The 9,117-nt window shown below is 39.7% G+C and overlaps 1 non-coding gene across 1 annotated transcript; it reads right to left on the bottom strand.

The window, feature by feature from the left end:
* Window positions 1-8,772: 8,772 nt before the first annotated feature.
* On the bottom strand, window positions 8,773-8,880 carry LOC112766805 (small nucleolar RNA R71). The gene has a single exon (XR_003184561.1). It is a non-coding gene; the product is annotated as a small nucleolar RNA R71 (small nucleolar RNA).
* Window positions 8,881-9,117: the final 237 nt, after the last annotated feature.

Below are 9,117 nucleotides of genomic sequence, written 5' to 3'. Positions count from 1 at the left end.
TGATTATTGAAAATATTGACTGAACAGAGTGTATCTAATATTAGTGTTTGGATGATTAAGCTGTTATTTGCTGAATTGATTTCTTCTACTTGATTATTGATAGTAATATTGTTGCAAATCAAAGAATGAGTTGTTCCGATTTCTTGGAATCTTAAAAAGGACAGTAGAATTAATTTTATAATACTATTCACATTTTATGAATAGGTAGTCGAAAATCTGAAAACGTTGCTCGAGATCTCCAAATGAATTCAGAATGTGAGTTAATAGAAAAAGACTCATTAATTTTCACTGATTACCTAATTTCTGTGATGTTTCCTTGAGTTGGAAATGTTGATGCAATTGATATAAGATTATATTTGAGAAGAATTTTAAAATATCAATTAAAATTTTATTAAGATGAACAATCAAAATTTGCTTGAATATTATCTTTCATATTAAATAGTGTTGTAGAAATGTATATAAATTTTTTTAGAATGTTATATATGTAACATCCTATCATACAGAGTCTTATGCTTAAGTCATAATTCAGAGATGGCAAAGTATTACGACCTCCAAAATAAAAATTTAGTAAGTATAGTAGTATGAATGATTGATTATAACTAGGAGCCTTTGTAGAAAAAGGGGTAAAAAAAATCGCAACTCGAAAGCGCAACACTCCGATCGATAACGTAACGAACAGGGATAACCAACGCAAGATTATATATATACAAGGGAGTGTCAAAAACAGGAATATCAAGACTCAAAATCCGGTTGCGAAGATAACCGGTCCGAGTATAGCAATATATACATATGATAAAATAAGGAAAACCCCAAAGGAAACCCAAAGGGACACAAATACAGAAACCTATTCTCCAAAATCTCCCATAAGAGGAGTCATCACAGTTTGTATTATTTAATGGAGATATAAGTATCTAAGCAAAACATATAAACTAAACAGAGTCCCCAAGAACAAAGGATCTTCGCTAATCCAGAAGTCTCCAGCATGCCTCCGCGGAAAACCTCACGTCCTACATCTGAAAACCACAAAGTCCGCATGGGTGAGAACCAGAGGTCCCCAGCATGGTAACAGCTTCCACATATATAATACATAATAATAAAGGAAAGCCAAAGGCAATCCTAGAACTTCCTCCAGATAATATCAAAGCTTATAAACAAGCTAAACCATATGTGGCGACTGACTAAAGATTCTTTAGTCTAACTAATACTTCCCTTTCCAATTCCTTCAAACCTCCCAACCACCAGCAGGAGTATAATGTAGCAAGCACAGTTATATTAAACAAGGAATATACAAATAGGAACAATTAAGGCATTTAGACAATTAGCAAGTAATATGCAATCAAATAGGCAATCTCAAACAATTCATATAGTATGCATATGATGAATGCCTGTCCCTAGTGGCTGATGATATCATCTGTCAGTTATAGAGCCAACCCAACAAGTCCTGGTAGCTAACCATTGGACTGTCCCTCTGTTGCGCATCCCCAACTCGAGTTATACTCATCATAAACTTGATCATAATCATGATCTATATCCATCACCTTCACTAGTGAATATTTACGGGGGCGAACTCATCCGGGGCTTTCACAGTGCCCGGCCACCCTTACGACATAGGGTCAAAAGAGCTTCGAGTCTCAACCTGGAGCACATGGTGGCTAGCCACTGCTTCCTTCCAGGGAAACTCTCATCTCCAACAGTGAAAGTGCAACATTCACAATTCATTCAACAGCATATATGCATTTATTCTTAGCCATAATCATGGCTCCGCCATAACACGGCAATAATCCAGCCATCCGGCTCATGGTTAAATCCAAAACCAGCCACCCGGCTCACGGTTAAATCCATAACCGGCCATTTCATTAGCAATTACGGCCTTTCGGCCCATGGCATAACAAGCACTTCCACCGCCATCCTCCGCCTCTCACATAATCATCTTTGATCCTCATTGATCATTCATTTTTCCCTTGCTTCACTCGCAAGTTACCACATTCCCTAGCCCTTTTTCTCATTTCTAGGCATATCATAATGATTTAAGACATAAGTGGTGAGATCGGAGGCTTAGAAGTATGAGATTTGGCTTTTAAAACTCAAAAATTAACTTTGGGATGAAAACAGGGCCCCGCGTATGCGCACTCCACGCGCACGCGTGGGTGGCCACAAAACTCTTCGACGCGTATGCGTCATGCATGCTAACGCGTGGATTGAAAAATAGCCAAGCGACGCGCATCGTCAGCCACGCATACGCGTGGGTGCTCTCGTGCCCCAGGCACAAATCTGGCACAACTTTCTGGAAAAAGGCTGGGCATTGGGTGCAGCACATCGGCGCGCCCGCGCACACCACGCGCACGCATGGATGGTATTTTCTGAAAGAACGGCGCGTACGCACCAAGTGCGCCTACGCGCGAGGGGTCATTCTGCTAAAAATTTTCCAAGTTAAAAGCTGCAGAATTCACAGATTCAACCCCCAATCTTCCAACGGACATAACTTTCTCATTTTAAATCATTTTTCACCCGTTCTTCAAACGGCATGGACATCCCGGATCCAATTTCATTTCTAAACAAATTTGGCACAAAATGGAGATCCGTAGTCCAAGTTATGTCCCACCAAAGTATGCCCAAAACCATGTTTTTCATAAAAAACCACAAAGTGCCATTTTCAAAACAAGCCATTTTCAACTCTTTTCAAAATCAATCAAAACATGCCAATTTTATCCCTTTTCTTTGAAATCGATCAAAATATATCAAATTCAACATCAAGCTTCCTCAACTCACACATTGACACATTACCACAATTTACAAAATCACTATCCCATCATTTTAACCCACTTCATCCAAGTGGCTCAAACCCAAACACATTGACATATCATATACTCTTCCTCATGCCAATTTTCAACAACACCAATTCTATCAAATCATCATTGTACACAATCAATATCATACTCACCATCACCATGGTTTCACCCACAATTCAACCATAATCAATCATCAAGCATATATCACAACATGCATATTTCTCATACATCATACCATCAATGCATCAATAATCATCATCACATATATGACCACATCATATATTTCAACCATTCAACAACATCAACAATTTAATGCCTATCTTAGGGCCTCTAGTCTAAGTATTTCCTACCACATTACATATTAGATACGAGAAACTGAGACCATACCTTAGCCGATTTCCCAAGCTCAACCGGAGCACTTCCAAACCATTTTTCCTCAAGCTCTCAAGGCCTCAACACCCCCAAAAACAGATTTTTCACCACCAAATCCTTTTTTAAGCTTTTCAAAATCACCAATCAAGCCCCAATAATCACACATACACAACCTAAGCCACAATCATCATACCCATACACAACATCTCAATACCCAAACATCATAGAACAACAAATTACACTAGGGTTGAGAATATTACCACACCCAAGGTCCAAGGAGACAAGATTAACCTTCTCCTTCAAGAGAGTTGGGTCCTATAACATCAAAGAGCCAAAAATCTCAACATTTTTGCTCATGAAACTCGAAATCATAGCTAGAAATTCGAAGAACAAAACATGGCTTACCTCAAGATTAATTGTATAGGTTTTGTAGAGCTCTCCGCGGTGAACACGTGGCCCCAAACAGTGCGGCAATTGGAGCTCTAGATCAAAAGTTATGGTGGTTTGAAGATCAAGGGAGAGATAGAACTTGAGAGAGTGTTCTCCCCCCTCTCTTCTAATTTTCAGCGTGAATTTGAGTGTTGTGAGGAGAGAGAATGCTGAAAACTAGGGTTTTGGTTTAGTTAGTTGGGCCAAGGGCCCACTTTGGGTCAGGTTGGCCCGGTTTGGCCCGTTCGGTCCAATCTTGGTTCGAATTCCACAAAATTGGTACCAAAATTCTCGTCTCAAACTCCTCTATCATATTAAGCCATAAAAATCACATTTTGCGCTTTCTAGAATAAATTCTCATTTATGGGTTAATTAGCCGTTAATTAACCGGGTCTTACATTCTATCTACCTAATTGGAAATTTTGCCCACAAAATTCAAATGTAATTACCTGAGAATAAATGTGGATAATCCGTGTGTTCCTCAACACTGCCTCGACTCCATGCCACTTTGACTAATGAAACCTCTTTTCCACACAACCGTTTGATACTAGTATCAGGAGTGTACTTCCGAAGCTGCGACACGTGAAAAACATCGTGCAGGTTCAAAAAATGAGGTGGTAGAGCCATCCGATACGCCACCAGTCCAATCCTCTCCAAGATCTGAAATGGACCAAGGTATCGAGGATTCAACTTCTTTGCTTTAATCGCCCTACCTACTCCCGTGGTCGTAGTAACCTTAAGGAAGACATGGTCTCCTTCCTCAAATTCTAAGGGCTTTCGCCTCTGATCGGCGTAACTCTTTTGGTGACTCTGCGCCGTAAGTATCCTATCTCGGATTTTCTTGACTTGTTCAGTGGTCTCAGCTATCATTTCTGGCCCCAACAAGCCTTTCTCCCCCAGTTTCGTACCAACATAGTGGAGACTGACATTTCCTCCCATACAAGGCCTCATACGGAGCCATTCCGATGCTCGCATGATAACTATTATTGTATGCAAACTCCACTAATGGCATATACCGATCCCAACTCGCGGTTGGTCCAAAACACAAGATCTCAACATATCCTCTAGTGTTTGGATCGTCCTCTCGGATTGACCATCTATTTGAGGATGGTAAGCCGTGCTCAAGCTTAGTCGGGTTCTAAAAGCTTTCTCAAATGCACCCCAAAACCTTGAAGTGAAACGAGGATCTCTATCAGAGATTATAGTAGCAGGTACACCATGAAGTCTCACAATCTCCTTTATGTACAACCGCGCTAGCTCCTCAAGGGTGTAGGTCATACGAATGGGTAAAAGTGAGCTGACTTTGTCAGTCGGTCCACAATCACCCAGATAGCATCAAAACCAGCCCTAGTCCTTGGCAACCCTGACACAAAGTCCATTGCAATATGATGAGCGGATAATTTGTACGCTTTTTGGCATTGTTTTTAGTATGTTTTTAGTATGATCTAGTTAGTTTTTAGTATATTTTTATTAGTTTTTAGTTAAAATTCACTTTTCTGGACTTTACTATGAGTTTGTGTGTTTTTCTGTGATTTCAGGTATTTTCTGGCTGAAATTGAGGGACCTGAGCAAAAATCTGATTCAGAGATTGAAAAGGACTGCAGATGCTGTTGGATTCTGACCTTCCTGCACTCGAAGCAGATTTTCTGGAGCTACAGAAGCCCAATTGGCGCGCTCTCAACGGCGTTGGAAAGTAGACATCCTGGGCTTTCCAGCAATATATAATAGTCCATACTTTGCCCAAGATTTGATGGCCCAAACCGGCGTTCAAAGTCACCCTCAGATTTCCCAGCGTTAAACGCCGGAACTGGCACCAAAATGGGAGTTAAACGCCCAAACTGGCATAAAAGCTGGCGTTTAACTCCAAGAAGAGTCTCTACACGAAAATGCTTCAATGCTCAGCCCAAGCACACACCAAGTGGGCCCGGAAGTGTATTTTTATGTCATTTACTCATCTCTGTACACCCTAGGCTACTAGTTTTCTATAAGTAGGACATTATACTATTGTATTTTCATCTTGGTTCTTCTGGTTCCCTCTCTGGGACCGAAGCCAATGATCACTCTTGTTCTTATGTATTTTCAACTGTGGAGTTTCTACACACCATAGATTAAGGTGTGGAGCTCTGCTGTACCTCGAGTATTAATGCAATTACTATTGTTCTTCTATTCAATTCCGCTTGTTCTTGTTCTAAGATATCACTTGTTCTTCAACTTGATGAATGTGATGATCCGTGACACTCATCATCATTCTCACCTATGAACGTGTGACTGACAACCACCTCCGTTCTACCTTCGATTGGGTGAATATCTCTTGGATTCCTGATACACGATGCATGGTTGATCGCCTGACAACCGAGTGCTCGCCTGACAACCGAGCCAGCCATTCCGTGAGATCAGAGTCTTCGTTGTATAGGCTAGAACTGATGGCGGCATTCAAGAGAATCCGGAAGGTCTAACCTTGTCTGTGGTATTCTGAGTAGGATTCAATGACTGAATGACTGTGACGTGCTTCAAACTCCTGAGGGCGGGGCGTTAGTGACAGACGCAAAAAAATCACTGGATTCTATTCCGGCCTGATCGAGAACCGACAGATGGATAGCCGTGCCGTGACAAGGTGCGTTGAACATTTCCACTAAGAGGATGGGAGGTAGCCACTGACAACGGTAAAACCCTTGCTTAAGCTTGCCATGGAAAGGAGTAAGAGGGATTGGATGAAGACAGTATGAAAGCAGAGAGACGGAAGGGACCAGCATCTTCATGCTCTTATCTGAAATTCCTACCAATGAATTGCATGAGTATCTCTATCTTTATCTTTATGTTTTATGCGTTTATCACCATACCCATTTGAGTTTGCCTGACTAAGATTTACAAGGTGACCATAGCTTGCTTCATACCAACAATCTCTGTGGGATCGACCCTTACTCACGTAAGGTTTATTACTTGGACGACCCAGTACACTTGCTGGTTAGTTGTGCGAAGTTGTAGTGATCACAATTTCGCATACCAAGTTTTTGGCGCCGTTGCCGGGGATTGTTGAGTTTGGACAACTGACGGTTCATCTTGTTGCTTAGATTAGGTATTTTTTTTCGGAGTTCTTAAAGATGAATTCTAGAGTTTCATGATGATTTGTTGAAATCTGGCTGGCTGTGAAGCCATGTCTAATTCCATTGGACCGAGGTTTCAACTTATCATCACCAGAGCTTGTTGATTTCTATCAATCTTGCTTTTGGAGCAGTGATCTGCTAAGGCTTGGCTGGCCATTGGCCATGTCTAGTGTTTTGGACCGAAGCTTTCCTTGAAAGCTTGGCTGGCTGTGAAGCCATGTCTAATTCCTGGACCGGAGTCTTAGACTAGCATTGCACTGATTCCTGGAATTCTCATTAAGAACTTTGATATCTTTTTCCACTTAATTTTCGAAAAAGCACAAAAAAATTTACAAAATCATAAAAACAAAAAAATATTCTATGTTTCTTGTTGAGACACTAGTCTCATGTTAAGTTTGGTGTCAATTGCATGCATTCATTCATGTGTCTTAGTGATCTTCAAGATGTTCTTGATGATTTCTTACTCTAATCTTTAAATTCTCTTGACTTGAGTGTTTTGCGTGTCTCATATGCATTCTCATTAGTGTCAGTAGTATACAAACTGCTAAGTTTGGTGTCTTGCATGCATTGTTATTTGATTCTTGTTGCATTTTGATTTTTCCTTATTATTAAAAATCCAAAAATATTTTTAATTTGTGTCTTCTCAAGTCAATAATACAGAGAATTGAAGATTCAGAACATACAGCAGAGGAATTACACAGAAAAAGCTGGGCGTTCAAAACGCCCAGTGAAGAAGGACAGACTGGCGTTTAAACGCCAGCCAGGGTACCTGGTTGGGCGTTTAACGCCCAAAAGGGTATAGTTTTGGGCGTTAAACGCTAGAATGTGCACCATTCTGGGCGTTTAACGCCAGGATGGCACAATAGGGAAGATTTTGTTTTTAATGCAGATTTTTTTCAGTTTTCAAACTTTTTCAAAATCAAATCTTTTTCAAATCATATCTTTTCAATCAAATCTTTTTCAAAATCAATTTCTCTCTATTTTTAAAAATACTTGCTATCAATCAATGATTTGATTCAACATTTCAAGTATGTTGCCTTTTCTGTTGAGAAAGGTTTAATGTTTGAATCATATCTTTTCTTGTTAGCCAAGTTTTTAATTTTCAAAATCAAATCTTTTTAAAATGTTTTTCAAATCATATCTTCTCAATCACATCTTTTTAAAACTAATCATATCTTCTTAACCACATCTTTTTCAAAATAGTTTTCAATCAAATCTTTTTTATTTCTAATTTCAAAATCTTTTTCAAAAATCACTTGATTTCTTTTCCACTTTCATTTTCGAAAATCAATTAGTGTTTTTCAAAAATGTTTTCAAAATCTTTTACTTAATTTTCGAAAATTACTTCCCTTCTTCTCACATTCTTCTATTTATGGACTAACACTATTCCTTAATGCAAAATTCGAACTCCATCTTCTTTGATAAGTTCGAATTTTCTACTTCTGTCTTCTACTTTTCTTTTTCTCTGACACCTAAAGGAATCTCTATACTGTGACATAGAGGATTCCACATTTTCTTGTTCCCTTCTCTTTCTTATGAGCAGGAGCAAGGACAAAAGCATTCTTGTTGAGGCTGATCCTGAACCTAAAAGGACCTTGAAGAGAAAGCTAAGAGAAGCCAAAGCACAACTCTCTGTAGAGGACCTAACAGAAATCTTCAAAGAAGAAGAACCTATGGCAGCCGAAAACAACAACAATGCCAACAATGCAAGGAAGGTGCTGGGTGACTTTACTGCACCTACTCCCAACTTCTATGAGAGAAGAATCTCTATCCCTGCCATTGGAGCAAACAACTTTGAGCTTAAGCCTCAATTAGTTTCTCTAATGCAACAGAATTGCAAGTTCCATGGACTTCCATTGGAAGATCCTCATCAGTTTTTAGATGAATTCTTGCAAATCTGTGACACTGTCAAGACTAATGGGGTTGACCCTGAGGTCTACAGACTGATGCTATTCCCTTTTGCTGTAAGAGACGGAGCTAGGACATGGTTGGACTCTCAACCTAAAGAAAGCCTGGACTCTTGGGAAAAGCTAGTCAATGCCTTCTTGGCAAAGTTCTTTCCACCTCAAAAATTGAGTAAGCTTAGAGTGGAAGTCCAAACCTTCAGACAGAAGGAAGGAGAATCCCTCTATGAAGCTTGGGAAAGATACAAACAATTAATCAGAAAGTGTCCTTCTGATATGCTTTCTGAATGGAGCATCATAGGTATTTTCTATGATGGTCTCTCTGAACTGTCCAAAATGTCTTTGGATAGCTCTGCTGGAGGATCTCTTCATCTGAAGAAGACGCCTACAGAAGCTCAAGAGCTGATTGAAATGGTTGCAAATAACCAATTCATGTACACTTCTGAAAGAAATCCTGTGAACAATGAGACTAGTCAGAAGAAAGGAATTCTTGAGATTGACACTCTGGATGCCATATTG

Source organism: Arachis hypogaea, chromosome 2 (genome assembly GCF_003086295.3).
Source record: "Arachis hypogaea cultivar Tifrunner chromosome 2, arahy.Tifrunner.gnm2.J5K5, whole genome shotgun sequence".
NCBI classification, from domain to species: Eukaryota; Viridiplantae; Streptophyta; class Magnoliopsida; order Fabales; family Fabaceae; genus Arachis; species Arachis hypogaea.
The sequence above is the reverse complement of the archived record's forward strand: the minus strand, read 5'-3'. Positions and strand labels throughout refer to the sequence as shown.